The following is a 17,371-nucleotide window of genomic DNA, read 5'->3' as shown; positions in this document are numbered from 1 at the left end:
ATCGTTGCTTCCTGCTCAATTTCCAAAGTTAGCATTTCTTGATATTTAGAAAAAGCAGGACATTCTATGGACTCCTTGGCTGCATTGAAAGAGTCTTCGTAACAGAGGAAATCTCCAAGCAGTTCCTCTTCTGCACGCCAAGGCTTGAAAAGTTGCAAAAGTGCTAAATAAAAAAACTCCTTTTTTTCTGGAGATTCACCACTCAATTTTCGATGGTTTACTAATTGGCATTTTCTTTGCTTGACCAGGCATCCCTCACTTCCAATTACAGCATACACTCCTTTCTCAATATCTTCTTTGATGTTCCTCTTGAATATATAATTTTGGAGAACCTCATATAGACAAACATTCTCAAGGTGACTGCTTCGATTTGGATAATATGTATCCAACATGTTGGTCTTCAAAATGTCGGTACTGTTTGGTTCCTTTTCTGCCAAATACTCAATTTCCCGGACAGGTTTTAGAACTCGATTTCGCGTTGCAGCAAGACCAAGACTCGCCCAAACGAGACTCCTGGATTTGGCATAGAGACTTGCTGAAGACAATCGATCAGAACATTCGTAAACTCCGATTTCTCGATGCGACAACATCTTCAGACTGAAACTGTACAACTTCTTGCTGAGGCTCTTTTCATGGGAAATGTCCTCCCACATATCCTTCAGTTCGGTCTTTTCTTTTTTGGTGATGTAAGATGTCACATACCGAGCCACAGCCATACAGTTGTCAGCCACAAACTGTATATCCATGTTAGCATTCCACATGGACAAAATCACTGGGTTGTAGTCATTGATGTACTTGGACTCTTCGTTCCTTTTCAAATTGTATGTATTCTTGGGTGATTTCCTCGTCACATTATGTCGCAGCGAAGACATCAAACTGTTCACTCTTCCTTTAGAAATCACCGGTCGTGGAAAGTTGAAACGACATTTGGTGTAGAACTTGTCCTTGTTTCTGAATTTACGACGACAGTACTTTCCACAACGATGGCTTTGGAAACGTAGAACTTGTTCTCTTAGACTTTTCTTCTCCGTTGCGTTTGGAACAGCACACGTAGAATACTGTTCTATGAAATTCATCACTAAGTCATCCGGATCTGTTCCAAATTTAGGTGCATCCTTGATCCACAACAACATATGTATATGAGGGGCACCTCTTGCTTGGTACTCCTTTCTCCAGAAGAAATCCAACACCTCTCCAAGAGGTGGATTCTTTTTATTTGTGATGAAAGACATCATAGCTTCAAATCTATGATTGAAGTACCTGCATACATTCACTGGATCCAAAGAACACAGTTCTCCAGGTGTCTTGAATTCAATGTTTTCAATATTTCCATTTGCCTCTCGTAGAAATTCAAGTAAGTCTTCCCAGCCATACTCGGCACAGCTCAGAGTGAGGAACCATGTTGGAGTTCCTAAGTTCCTCAGCATACATTTTAAATCACCATGACGACGGTACCAGTACTCATTAGTACCACGCTGACACGCCATGAGATTAATTAAGTGAGAATCCAAAATACTGTCTTGGACATTGACTTTATGCATAAAGTCACTTGCCGAGATGTTTCGCATCTGTATACCACTTTTTAAGATGTGGTTCACTGCATATGACAGTCCAGACAGATCGCTTTCAAACAGGAGATGAAACAAATAGGGAATGCATTGCCGAAACCTAGGATCTTCTGCATACAATCGTAAAGTCCGGTATTCAGACGCAGGAATTTGATGAGGTCGCTCATCATATCTTCCTCCTTGACCTGTGGGAAATAGCTGTGGGAAACACCGAGCTTCCAAACTTTCCTCCCAAACACTAATGGGACTCCCTTTGGCTTGTTTCATTTGAAACAACTCAATAGCATTCGCCATGACTTCCTTGGAATGCAAAGGATGAACACTATAATGTTCATATATTTCTTCACTTTTAGAGGCCTCTACTTTCTCAATTTGGCCAGCACACAAATCGCTATCCTCTTCATCACTTACTTCCTCTTCTGCAACATATACATTCTTATAGTACTTATTATTTTTCTTCAAATACACTGTTGCCTTTTTGACTTTCCTAACATCCACTAAATCTTGCCATATTTTCTTATTCTTTGTCGGAACCCCATTAACCAAGATAACCAGAGGTTCCTCTTCCACTTTTTCTATTCCAATTGTGTTAATGTTTTTGTTCAAATCTAGAGGCAAATAAACAACTCTTCCCTTTAATCCTCTCTGTAAATCTGCTGGAGGCAACTTCCCTGTCTTTGGCTCCATTCTTACAATAGCCTGAAAGGGATGGATACTTTGAATCAAAATAGATTCATAAGTATTTAAATCCTTCAATTCAGAAGGAATCTCAACCAATTCCAGATTATTATGAACCGCCCTAGCAGGCATCTGGTTTTGGTTTAATTTATTACAACAATAAGTACACACACGTTGATCCGATCCCAAATCAAAATAATTTTCTACCATCAAGTATGTGGCAAAATCCTTCCATTCACTATTATTTTCCCTTTCACTTTTTGCATATAAATCCACTACCTTAGTCTGATTCTTATAATAAGTGCGTCGACAACATACACAAGTGAAATTAGGCCTCTCACTTGATTTCATCTGAAACGTGGCAATTTCCTTCTGAAAATTATCTGTACTGGAAACCTGTACATTATCTTCCACATTACCCTCTACTTCAGGGTCAATTTGAACATTCTCATCTTTACTACCAAAGTAACAAAACTCAATTTCTTCACAAATATTCTTCACATCTATTTCAGAACCATGCAAAAGAGCAGCACATAATTGTTTAAGCATAATTTCTGGACTCTTAGCATAATACAACATTCTCACTAATTTTCTCACTTTATTATGATGCACTGCTAGCATCCTGAAATGATGAAAAACACTCTGGCATACTCTCCTGGAAAGACAAGCCAGTGAATGACCACGCAAACCTGTCATTTGTCTCACTCTGCAAGGATCTAAATCTTGCAACAACTTCATTTTCTGCTTCAAACTTTTCTTATTAAATGTCCGTATAAAATCACAAAGCAAATTGATGGAAACCTGTCGCACACTGCAAATAGAACTACACTTCCAAATGTACACAGGACCCTTAGGACGTCTTCCTAAAACCTCATCACTTAGCGCCTCTTCTGTCTCTGTTGTCACAAGTTGTTCTTTTTCAACTGGACAACCATCCTTCACTTCATAAGCTCGACCACTGATGTCAACTGCATGCACCAAATCATTATCCTGAAAATAAGTCTCCTCATTAAAAAATGCCTCAGAACTTGAACTATGCATCCATTCTCCGGAAAAAACTTCACAAAAGTTAGTACGATTTACTACTCTCTTCCATCTACTTTTTGTTTTGAAATCAGAAATTACCTTGCTTAGTTTCCTAATTCTATTGATTACCAAAATAAACAACTTTCGCTTAATTTCAAAAGCATGATCAATAATTTTCTCTACATTTTTCTTCTTCTTATAAAATGCCGCTTTCTGTTGGCCTTTCTTTTTAATATTTTTCAATAAATTAACTAATATCCTATTACGGAACATTCGATTTCGAATGTCCCTAAACTGTTGTTTCCTTCTACTATCATGCACAGAGTTATCTCTTCCTCTACCAGTAACATTTGTGATGGGTCTCTCCTTTCCATTTAAATTACTTTTCTTTTTGTGAACTGAAACATTTTTTTGAGCAAAACTTTTTTTACTACAAATATTTCTTAAGAATGATTTCGTGCTCTTACCCGGACCTTTCTTGGTGTTTTGACAAGTATTTGGGGAAGAGGACTGCTGCAATAAAACATCATCCTGCTGTCTTTGACGTTTTCTAGCCTTTCTTATTCTTCTTTTTGAAGGCATTTTCCAAACTATGAAAGAATCTGCAGTTGAATCTGTGGAAAAATATAATATAAAATGTTATTAACCACTATTACCAAACAGTAAATAAATAACAGTCATCTAAAACTTAATGCCGTACTAATTATTTAACATAGCAAATATTTTCCACCAGCACTGCATCACAAAAATGACACTCAATGGTACAAAACAGGCATACAACACTCATAAATCACTCCCTAATATTTTAAATCATTAATTCAGGATGACGATAAGATGTAGCCTATCTAAAGATTTGTTTAGGCCCAGATCTTTAGACTGGGGTGAATGTGTGTCATTGATCCACATTCAGTCCATCACCTGTTTTGTTTATTTGAGGTGAGGCCAACACATGGTTGAAGATAAGATTTTCAGTGAAAAAAACCAAGGTAAAAAAACATGTGAAGGCCTACCAATGAAGTAAATCATTAAATGAAAACCAATACATTTCTGGAAATATGCACTACTAGTGCTTCATAAGATGTTTTGAGTCATATTTATAAGGCATTTGAGTGTCTAGTATGCTATTTTACGTTCTTCATGGTGCAAATTTATTGTAAATACGCTCCCACCTGCGGTTGGCAAATTTAGATTTTGATTATGGGAGTTAGATAGGCATGTTAATAATTTCCCAAAAATGGTGTATAACCCCAAACAACCTTTGAAGCAAATGCTCTTAGCCATGTTATCCACCTCCTATTGGATAACATGGCTAAGAAGTGCTTGCAAATGTGAAAAAAACGGCCGCAATGCATGAATATCGCAGAAAAATCAGCGATATTCATGCATTTTCCAGCAAATGCTCTTAGCCATGTTATCCACTTCCTATTAAATACCATGGCTAAGAACTGCTCAGGGCCCCATGAGGAACACTTTCCATTTAAAAAGGGAAAAATAACATCAAAGACACTAAAATGCCTTCTAAATATGACCCCAAACAACCTATGAAGCTCTAACAGTACATATCCTGAAATTTAATTGATTTCAAAATTCGTTTTTAAACACAGCATATAAATCAATTGTATACCTGCATTCATGAAGAAATGACTAAAAATGTCCTTGAGACACATGAAAGTGTTTTCTGGAATGCCCTAGCACCATTTTTGAGACACTATTAACATGGCTAGGTAACTCCCATAATCAAAATCTAAATTTGCCAAGCGCAAGTGGGAGCGTATTTACAAGACACTTGCCCCAAGAGGAACGCTTTCCATTTAAAAAGGTAAACATAACATCAAAGACACTAAAATGCCTTCTAAATATGACCCCAAACAACCTATGAAGCTCTAAAAGTACATATCAAGAAATGTAATTGTTTATCACAAATGCGATTAAAAACAGCCGCAATGCATGAATAACGCTGAAAAGTCAACGATATTCATGCATTATCCAGCAAATGCTCTTAGCCATGTTATCCACCTCCCATTGGATAACATGGCTAAGAACTGCTCGCAAATGCGAAAAAAAACGGCCGCAATGCATGAATATCACAGAAAAGTCAGCGATATTCATGCATTTTCCAGCAAATGTTCTTAGCCATGTTATCCACTTCCTATTAAATAACATGGCTAAGAACTGCTCAGGGCCCCATGAGGAACGCTTTCCATTTAAAAAGGGAAAAATAACATCAAAGACACTAAAATGCCTTCTAAATATGACCCCAAACAACCTATGAAGCTCTAACAGTACATATCCTGAAATTTAATTGATTTCAAAATTCGTTTTTAAACACAGCATATAAATCAATTGTATACCTGCATTCATGAAGAAATGACTAAAAATGTCCTTGAGACACATGAAAGTGTTTTCTGGAATGCCCTAGCACCATTTTTGGGACACTATTAACATGGCTAGGTAACTCCCATAATCAAAATCTAAATTTGCCAAGCGCAAGTGGGAGCGTATTTACAAGACACTTGCCCCAAGAGGAACGCTTTCCATTTAAAAAGGTAAACATAACATCGCAGAAAAGTCAGCGATATTCATGCATTTTCCAGCAAATGCTCTTAGCCATGTTATCCACTTCCTATTAAATAACATGGCTAAGAACTGCTCAGGGCCCCATGAGGAACGCTTTCCATTTAAAAAGGGAAAAATAACATCAAAGACACTAAAATGCCTTCTAAATATGACCCCAAACAACCTATGAAGCTCTAACAGTACATATCCTGAAATTTAATTGATTTCAAAATTCGTTTTTAAACACAGCATATAAATCAATTGTATACCTGCATTCATGAAGAAATGACTAAAAATGTCCTTGAGACACATGAAAGTGTTTTCTGCAATTCCCTAGCACCATTTTTGGGACACTATTAACATGGCTAGGTAACTCCCATAATCAAAATCTAAATTTGCCAAGCACAAGTGGGAGCGTATTTAAAAGACACTTGCCCCATGAGGAACACTTTACATTTTAAAAGAAAAACATAACATCTTAGACACTCAAATACCTTATAAATATGGCTCAAAACAACCTATGAAGCTCTAGCAGTACATATCCAGAAATGTAATTGATTTCTTAAATCGTTTTTAAAAGCAACATATCTGTTTCAGCTTACATAACAGACCATGGAATGGGCTCCATGTACCACAATAACTTGTGTTACTGCATGCCAGAATGTTACACCAAATATGCAATTACAATTTCTCTATGAAACTAATTCTATTACTATATCACTAGAGACAAAACCACATTTTAAAAACACAGCTTTCTTCATCATTTTCTCCTTAAATCATACTATTCTCTATCTAAATTAAATAAATCTTTTCTCACCTTAGCAAATATTTTTTGAGTTTTGAAAACAGTCTAAGAAATACACCAAATTGTCTTCAGCAGAAGAAAAAGGATGCACTCCAAAGGCTGCAGCTATTGAAAGCACAGAAATACAGATATTCATTTCACATATCTCTCATATTAGCCAATCATACCTCTTCCCTCACTTTTTTAAAATCAAAACCCTTCCCCCCTCTGCCCTGTCTGCCTTGTTTCCATAGCAACCACCTCCTGGAAGACCTCTCATGTTTGCAAATTCACACAACAATGTTTCAATTGAACTCTGAACTCTCAGTGCACCTGCGTATCCAGTGCAATCTTTCATTAAATGTTTCTTCCTTGACCATTCAAATTACATGTTTCAAAGAACACATCCATGCACCCTAACTTTCTGTTTTCAGAAATGGAAATGCACCAATCACTGCTAATGAATCATTAGCATTGTAAAAATCCACAGTTTTTTTTCTTTAGAAACTCCTACTGTTTCAACTGCCCTTTCATTACCACACTTCATCTGACTGCAGAACAACCTTCTCCCACCATGTTTAAGGTCTGGATTGTTGGACATAGTTACATCCACTGGGCTCAAAGGTATGCTGAGAACAGAAATTTACCTAACCTCAATTTACAAGATGTGGAAATTAAGTGGTTGGGCCAAAGAGGATTAAAATGTCACCAATTGATACCATTGGTGAAAACCTTTATGCATTTGCCAAAACCTGACCTGTTAATTGTGCACTGTGGAGGTAATGATTTGGGCACTTTGACAGGGGTAGGTCTGGAAATGCTTTTAAAGGACACCTTTGAGCAATTAATGGCACTTTTTCCTCAAACTGCCTTGGTATATTCCAATATATGCCAAAGACAGAAATGGAAGTGGTCCAACCAATTTTGTCCACAAATTGAGAAAGCGAGGAAGCATGTAAACAAATCTGTTTCAGCTTTCATGAGAGACCATGGAATGGGCTCTCTGTACAACAATAACTTGCGTTACTACATGCAAGATATCTACAGAGGAGATGGAGTTCACTTCTCAGATGAGGGCAACAGAATTTTCATTCTGAATTTAAGACTGTGCATTGGTACCTACTTATAAGTACCTAAATGTACCATAAACCCAAAAGCTCTTCTCAGAGCTACCCTTCATCTGATCACTCACAATTATTATTTTTTTCTACCTTTTTTCATTAATTTTCCACAAAATTCGCTCCCCGGGGCGCTACCCGGTTCGCGAACCGAAAGCTAACCTCGCGGAATTTTTTAAAAAAATGTTTTTTTCCGCACATATAAGCCTCCTCAGCCACCCTCAGAAAACCTAGAGGGTCAAGATAAGTCTACCATGACCCCTTCTACCCATTCTAAACATTATTTGCCCTCCATCTTGTATCTTAATGCGACCGAAACACAAAATGGTGGACTCCCGTGACGCTTAAGGTTCGCGAACCGGGCCGCTTCCCGGAAAGCGGTCCAAAAAAAAAGGTGGGAAAGTAATTTACAGAAAAACGACTAGAGACACTCTCACCAAATATAGATTAGCTCATACTACATAACAATCCCTTCCATTCTCACAAATTTCATTGAAATTTCATTTAGCCATTTAGCCTGTAGACCTCTCCAAGTACCGTGAGGTAAATTACTTCACAAAACACATCTGAATTGTTGGAATTGACAACCAATGAAAATGTTACTTTCATTTTCTACTTTTATTACCTGACATTTGATTGGTTATATACCTGTATATATATAAAGGGAGAGAAGGAAACACAGCCATTTTGACTACTACTTCTTGTTGTACCTCCTATTTCAATAGCTTCAAAAAACTTCAACTTCTTTGTGAAGGTAAGTTATAATTTAATATATTGTGCACTATAACTTAATATAGTAGACTTTTTCTGCTAGATATACACTATCCCTCTGTAGTAGTAATGTATTTAGATAGACTTCTCTGTTATAGTTATGAATGGAGTAAGGCTTGTCTTGGTTAAATCACATACACTTTTTTATAGTCCTATTTCCACTCTCATACTATACACTGCCAAAAGATAAATTCACTGATAAAAACTGCCTATCTAAAATTAATCCCAACAGTGCCCTATCTCTACTAATATATATTTTTTTAATCCAAATTTCAGGCAAAATGGAAGGCGAGCAGCAAGTTTCTTTTGAGATGGACCTGCAAGAGAGCAGCCAGGAATTAATTGAACAAATTGACATGGAATTTATGGATGAAAGCTTGGATAATGAACTGCTGCAATGTGTCCAAGCAGTAGATGTCCTCCTTGCAAATGAGGACATTTTGCAACCTCACAGATTGCAAACAATATTTCAAGAAAATAATGACATTTCAGACACTGAAATGTTAGAAAGTTTAATAAATTATGAAAAAGAATCAAAATAAAAAAAACACTTTAAAAAAAAAGAAAACAAAAAAAAACAAGAAAAACAACAAACAATTAACATACAGTATTAGAAAAGTCTTTCATTCTTTTATCCATAAAGTTCGCTGCCCAGAACGCTTTCCGGTTCGCGAACTTGGCGCTTACCACGCAAAAAAAAATTTTTTTTTTTTTTTTTGGACCCTCCTAGGCCCTTTTAAAACCTCCACATAAAACCTAGGGGGTCAACGAGGATCTACTATGCCCCCTTATGGTAATTTCCCCCTTTGTTTTGGCCTCCTCTTGTCTCTCGATCCTACCGAGAGACAAGATGGCGGCCGCTCCGGACTGTTTAGAATGTTGACAGACACCGGAGGGCCAATCAGCTTCGCATCGCAAAGTTCCGATACGCGAAAGGTTCGCGAACCGGATCGCTGCCCGGAGCGCTGTTACAGATATATATCTTGATTTAAACGTTAATTTCTCAAAATCCACTGAAGCACATATATTGAGACCTAGCAAAGGCACATCGGGCTAACAGTCCCTACAATTTTGCCAAGTTTCGTGAAAATCCATTCAGCCGTTCGGGCTAAAAGTGAGTCCAACCGCCCTATGGAAATTAACATGGGAAAAAGGCGTTTTGGGACCCCCCTTTTTTCTCGGCCCCCCCCTCCACAAAACCCCCCCAAATTTTCAAGGGCTGCTCAGAAACAAAATGTGCCATTTTCCTGAAAATTTCAGCCAATTCCGTCCACAAACGCAAAAGTTATTAGGCATAGAATTTTCAGAAATCCCATAGGGAAAAAATCCTAACTATATATACCTACTGGCGACCGCCAGTAGGTAATATATATATATATATATATATATATAATTTCCCATAGGAAAATGTAGACAAAGCTGCAGTCCGAACTGCTGCATGGAATAACACTAAATTTGGCAAACATGTAGCCCTTGGTTTAGAAAGAGGCCTTTTTGCTAAATGGTGTAAATCCATTACGTAGTTCCTGAGAAATTTGAAAAAGAAAAATGTTCAATATCTGTGGCAGCAGTGGGTTCTCAAACTCTCCCGGGCACGAGCTTCACTCTGATTGGCTGTCAACACTCCAAACCAGGAAGTGTTGGCAGCCAACTTGTGACTTGGTTCTACTGTAACAGTAAAACTAAGGTTAAAAATCAAGACAAGGGGGCCGGGTAGAAACACCCTGACCCCCAAGGTCTGCTCAGGGGGTCCCACCAGGGACCTTTAGGATTCAAGGCGACTTAATAGGGATGTCATAGTTAGAAATGAGCATTTATAAAACCATAGAAATTAACTTTAAAAAAAACAGAGGATTGAGGCACATTATAATTAGAAATTTCCTTTTAAAAAAACATTGAAATTCACAGAAAAAACCATAGGTTTCAGTGACGTTATAATTAGAAACTAGCATTTAAAAATCCATTAAAAATCACTGAAAAAACCATAGGTTTCAGGCATGTCATAGTTAGAAATTTGCATTTAAAAAACCTTAGAAATCCCTGAAAAAACCATATGTTTCAGGGGCGTTATAGTTAGTTGGACATTTCACTATTACAAAAACTATAAAAACTCTGCCTTTATAGTTAGTTCGGTTATAAATGAGGGGGTTACCCAATAGTAGTCACTGGGACCTGGGTTCAGTAGGTACTAGGAGGAAGGGGTCCCAGTGTGAACAACGAACATATAACACAATTCAATGAATAATCAAAAACAATTATTTTGATCCGCAAAGTTTTATTCACTGTGGGATCCAGTGTAATGAATACACATAGCATAGCAAACAGTTAGCTGTATTTGAGGTCATACAGTGCCCCAGGAAGGAGAAGGGAAGTGATAGTGAAGAGGTAAGGGAAGTGGTGGGATTGTGTGACAGTAAAATCAATCTTTCAATGAACTTTTCATGCTATAATTGGTATAGCAACAGCTGCCATGAAAGATGGCGACATTATTTTTGAAAATTGCAAACAAAACAGGTGATGGACCGAATGTGGATCAATGTCACACATTCAACCCAGTCCAAAGATCTGGGCCCAAATCCATTGTTTTTTTGCACTCCACACCACCCTGGGTTAGACAATGGCGATATGCAAATCAGCTCTGACCCTGTGCCCCATGGGAACAGTCCAGTCCGAACTACAAAAGCCATGTCCTTCCCAGAACGGAATCAAGCATCCGAGGACCGGACCGGTTTCGAGGTAACACCTCTCATAAGCCCGGCTAACTTGACTCCAAGTGGTGTCCATCACCTGTTTTGTTTGCAATTGCCGCCATAAGTGAGCTGGGGATGCTCAGACGTGGGTCCCAGGCACTCCACACCACTGGAGTCAAGCTAGCCGGGCTGATGAGAGGTGTTACCTCGAAACCGGTCCAGTCCTCGGATGCTTGATTCCGTTCTGGGAAGGACATGGCTTTTGTAGTTCGGACTGGACTGTTCCCATGGGGCACAGGGTCAGAGCTGATTTGCATATCGCCATTGTCTAACCCAGGGTGGTGTGGAGTGCAAATAAACGATGGATTTGGGCCCAGATCTTTGGACTGGGGTGAATGTGTGACATTGATCCACATTCTGTCCATCACCTGTTTTGTTTGCAATTGCCGCCATAAGTGCGCTGGGGATGCTCAGACGTGGGTCCCAGGCACTCCACACCACTGGAGTCAAGCTAGTCGGGCTGATGAGAGGTGTTACCTCGAAACCGGTCCGGTCCTCGGATGCTTGAGTCCGTTCTGGGAAGGACATGGCTTTTGTAGTTCGGACTGGACTGTTCCCATGGGGCACAGGGTCAGAGCTGATTTGCATATCGCCATTGTCTAACCCAGGGTGGTGTGGAGTGCAAAAAAACGACGGATTTGGGCCCAGATCTTTGGACTGGGGTGAATGTGTGACATTGATCCACATTCTGTCTATCACCTGTTTTGTTTGCAATTGCCGCCATAAGTGCGCTGGGGATGCTCAGACGTGGGTCCCAGGCACTCCACACCACTGGAGTCAAGCTAGCCGGGCTGATGAGAGGTGTTACCTCGAAACCCGTCCGGTCCTCGGATTCTTGATTCCGTTCTGGGAAGGACATGGCTTTTGTAGTTCGGACTGGACTGTTCCCATGGGGCACAGGGTCAGAGCTGATTTGCATATCGCCATTGTCTAACCCAGGGTGGCGTGGAGTGCAAAAAAACGATGGATTTGGGCCCAGATCTTTGGACTGGGGTGAATGTGTGACATTGATCCACATTCTGTCCATCACCTGTTTTGTTTGCAATTGCCGCCATAAGTGCGCTGGGGATGCTCAGACGTGGGTCCCAGGCACTCCACACCACTGGAGTCAAGCTAGCCGGGCTGATGAGAGGTGTTACCTCGAAACCGGTCCGGTCCTCGGATGCTTGATTCCGTTCTGGGAAGGACATGGCTTTTGTAGTTCGGACTGGACTGTTCCCATGGGGCACAGGGTCAGAGCTGATTTGCATATCGCCATTGTCTAACCCAGGGTGGTGTGGAGTGCAAAAAAACGATGGATTTGGGCCCAGATCTTTGGACTGGGGTGAATGTGTGACATTGATCCACATTCTGTCCATCACCTGTTTTGTTTGCAATTGCCGCCATAAGTGCGCTGGGGATGCTCAGACTTGGGTCCCAGGCACTCCACACCACTGGAGTCAAGCTAGCCGGGCTGATGAGAGGTGTTACCTCGAAACCGGTCCGGTCCTCGGATGCTTGATTCCTTTCTGGGAAGAACATGGCTTTTGTAGTTCGGACTGGACTGTTCCCATGGGGCACAGGGTCAGAGCTGATTTGCATATCGCCATTGTCTAACCCAGGGTGGTGTGGAGTGCAAAAAAACGATGGATTTGGGCCCAGATCTTTGGACTGGGGTGAATGTGTGACATTGATCCACATTCTGTCCATCACCTGTTTTGTTTGCAATTGCCGCCATAAGTGCGCTGGGGATGCTCAGACGTGGGTCCCAGGCACTCCACACCACTGGAGTCAAGCTAGCCGGGCTGATGAGAGGTGTTACCTCGAAACCGGTCCGGTCCTCGTATGCTTGATTCCGTTCTGGGAAGGACATGGCTTTTGTAGTTCGGACTGGACTGTTCCCATGGGGCACAGGGTCAGAGCTGATTTGCATATCGCCATTGTCTAACCCAGGGTGGTGTGGAGTGCAAAAAAACGATGGATTTGGGCCCAGATCTTTGGACTGGGGTGAATGTGTGACATTGATCCACATTCTGTCCATCACCTGTTTTGTTTGCAATTGCCGCCATAAGTGCGCTGGGGATGCTCAGACGTGGGTCCCAGGCACTCCACACCACTGGAGTCAAGCTAGCCGGGCTGATGAGAGGCGTTACCTCGAAACCGGTCCGGTCCTCGGATGCTTGATTCCGTTCTGGGAAGGACATGGCTTTTGTAGTTCGGACTGGACTGTTCCCATGGGGCACAGGGTCAGAGCTGATTTGCATATCGCCATTGTCTAACCCAGGGTGGTGTGGAGTGCAAAAAAACGATGGATTTGGGCCCAGATCTTTGGAATGGGGTGAATGTGTGACATTGATCCACATTCTGTCCATCACCTGTTTTGTTTGCAATTGCCGCCATAAGTGCGCTGGGGATGCTCAGACGTGGGTCCCAGGCACTCCACACCACTGGAGTCAAGCTAGCCGGGCTGATGAGAGGTGTTACCTCGAAACCGGTCCGGTCCTCGGATGCTTGATTCCGTTCTGGGAAGGACATGGCTTTTGTAGTTCGGACTGGACTGTTCCCATGGGGCACAGGGTCAGAGCTGATTTGCATATTGCCATTGTCTAACCCAGGGTGGTGTGGAGTGCAAAAAAACGATGGATTTGGGCCCAGATCTTTGGACTGGGGTGAATGTGTGACATTGATCCACATTCTGTCCATCACCTGTTTTGTTTGCAATTGCCGCCATAAGTGCGCTGGGGATGCTCAGACGTGTGTCCCAGGCACTCCACACCACTGGAGTCAAGCTAGCCGGGCTGATGAGAGGTGTTACCTCGAAACCGGTCCGGTCCTCGGATGCTTGATTCCGTTCTGGGAAGGACATGGCTTTTGTAGTTCGGACTGGACTGTTCCCATGGGGCACAGGGTCAGAGCTGATTTGCATATTGCCATTGTCTAACCCAGGGTGGTGTGGAGTGCAAAAAAACGATGGACTTGGGCCCAGATCTTTGGACTGGGGTGAATGTGTGACATTGATCCACATTCTGTCCATCACCTGTTTTGTTTGCAATGGCCGCCATAAGTGCGCTGGGGATGCTCAGACGTGGGTCCCAGGCACTCCACACCACTGGAGTCAAGCTAGCCGGGCTGATGAGAGGTGTTACCTCGAAACCGGTCCGGTCCTCGGATGCTTGATTCCGTTCTGGGAAGGACCTGGCTTTTGTAGTTCGGACTGGACTGTTCCCATGGGGCACAGGGTCAGAGCTGATTTGCATATCGCCATTGTCTAACCCAGGGTGGTGTGGAGTGCAAAAAAACGATGGATTTGGGCCGATTTTGGACTGGGGTGAATGTGTGACATTGATCCACATTCTGTCCATCACCTGTTTTGTTTGCAATTGCTGCCATAAGTGCGCTGGGGATGCTCAGACGTGGGTCCCAGGCACTCCACACCACTGGAGTCAAGCTAGCCGGGCTGATGAGAGGTGTTACCTCGAAACCGGTCCGGTCCTCGGATGCTTGATTCCGTTCTGGGAAGGACATGGCTTTTGTAGTTCGGACTGGACTGTTCCCATGGGGCACAGGGTCAGAGCTGATTTGCATATCGCCATTGTCTAACCCGGGGTGGTGTGGAGTGCAAAAAAACGATGGATTTGGGCCCAGATCTTTGGACTGGGTTGAGTGTGTGACATTGATCCACATTCGGTCCATCACCTGTTGTTTTTGCAAATTCCGCCCTAAGTACGCTGGGGATGCCCAGACGTGGGTCCCAGGCACTCCACACCACTGGAGTCAAGCTAGCTGGGCTGATGAGAGGTGTTACCTCGAAACCGGTCCGGTCCTCGGATGCTTGATTCCGTTCTGGGAAGGACATGGCTTTTGTAGTTCGCACTGGACTGTTCCCATGGGGCACAGGGTCAGAGCTGATTTGCATATCACCATTGTCTAACCCGGGGTGGTGTGGAGTGCAAAAAAACGATGGATTTGGGCCCAGATCTTTGGATTGGGTTGAGTGTGTGACATTGATCCACATTCGGTCCATCACCTGTTGTTTTTGCAAATTCCGCCCTAAGTGCGCTGGGGATGCCCAGACGTGGGTCCCAGGCACTCCACACCACTGGAGTCAAGCTAGCCGGGCTGATGAGAGGTGTTACCTCGAAACCGGTCTGGTCCTCGGATGCTTGATTCCGTTCTGGGAAGGACATGGCTTTTGTAGTTCGGACTGGACTGTTCCCATGGGGCACAGGGTCAGAGCTGATTTGCATATCGCCATTGTCTAACCCGGGGTGGTGTGGAGTGCAAAAAAACGATGGATTTGGGCCCAGATCTTTGGACTGGGTTGAGTGTGTGACATTGATCCACATTCGGTCCATCACCTGTTGTTTTTGCAATTTCCAATAACCAAAGCATCGTGCCTGCAGGAATTAGGAGGATTGAAGGGGAGAAAAGGCGTAGTAAAGCGGGAAATCCACTGAGACCCCCCGGTAAGTGCTACCTCTGCTTGCTCTTATACATTAAGTTGGGAGGCTGGGTACGTTTGGGGGTGATGTAAGCACTGCAGCAGTGAGCACTGAGGGTGAAGGAGTGGGGGAGGTAGCGCCAAACCTGGTAAAACTGGATAGATCCAAAGGCCCCCTCACGGAAAAGAAGAGTCTGAGAGAAGGGAGACCCACTGGGGGGACACAGCTTGAGAAGTCTGAAACACAGTCATCAGGAACCCAAGGATACCAGGGGGTTAAAAAGCACAAAAGATATAAACACTCTTGCAAACTTAGCCAGGGATGGTAAAAAGTATAAAGATAATGACCAAGACAAAGATACAGGAAAGGGCAAGACCCACGTTATCCTGAGAGAATTCAAAAAGAGAAGCAAGAAGTGTGCTGCACCCCTATCACGGGCCACCAGGCTTAGTCTAACAAAGCCAGGAGGTACAAGTGCTCAAAAAATCACCCCATCACTACAATCCTTTTTCAAGGTACAGGAGAAGAAGAGCGCAAGCGAAGAGAGAGCAAAAGATCCTCAAATAACAGCTGCTATACAAAAAGGTTCAAATATGGTAGAGAAATCAAAAGAAGGAGGTTATGGAATACCAATGAGTAACCAATATCAAGCTCTCGAAACTCTGGAAACCCAAGATGTAGAGGGTGGTGGTGAATCCTCGAAAGTGGCAAACCACCCAAGAGTACCTCAAGATCTAGTAAAGCAGAACCAGGACTAGAGCAAATCCACATAAACAGGTCTCAAACTGATGGCACGGGAGGATCTCAAGCAGAAAAAATCTTGGGAGAGATGATGAAAGAATTAAGAGAAAAATTCACGACATCTGAAAGGAACCAGACCAAGATCAAGGAGGCGTGTGAAAGGCTAGATCAAAAATGTAACACTCTGATTGAAAGGGTCACCCACGTAGAAGGACAGATAATAGTTCTGAACAGAAAAACAGAAGCGAACCTCAAAGAAATAAACAATCTCAAAACTAGAGAGGCAGAGATCAGTGAGAGAATGGAGTCCTTAGAAAACCATGCTGGAAGAAATAATTTTAAAATCTTAAATATTCCGGAAGGCTTGGAAGGGGAGGACATAAAGGTATTTACAATCCAGCTCCTGGAATAACTAATCCCCGGACCAAATCATCAAATCTAGCTGAAGGTATCCAAAGGATACATCGTGACCCATTCAGGAAAGACAAACAAAGGAAAAATCCAAGAAAAATACTGATCAACTTCATGACGTATGCACTAAAGGAAAAGATCCTGAGCGAAGGTTTAAAAGCGGTGTCTTTCTCCAAAGATGGGTGGACCTGCAGGATTAGATTGGATATTTCTAGAACTACCCAGGACAGGCAGTGGGAGTTGGGCCAATTTATACAACAGCTAAGGTCACTAGGCGCAAGCATCCAAATGCGTTTCCCAGTCTCTTGAAGGATCATGTGGAGCAATAAAATGTTCAATATAAGAGACCCAAAGGAGGTGGAAAAACTCATGGAGCAAATCAAGACCCAGCAGGAAGACCGTGCCCATACACACCCTCACCCATAACAAGGCGCACATGTTAAAAATAAAGGGCTGATAACCTTCAGTAGTTTTATAAAGGTGGAAATGCAAGGATCACTAAACTAACATTGAAAGACAGAGAGCTCAAACATGGGTAATCATGCCC

This window comes from Lissotriton vulgaris, chromosome 6 (genome assembly GCF_964263255.1).
Source record: "Lissotriton vulgaris chromosome 6, aLisVul1.2, whole genome shotgun sequence".
Taxonomy (NCBI): domain Eukaryota; kingdom Metazoa; phylum Chordata; class Amphibia; order Caudata; family Salamandridae; genus Lissotriton; species Lissotriton vulgaris.
The sequence above is the reverse complement of the archived record's forward strand: the minus strand, read 5'-3'. Positions refer to the sequence as shown.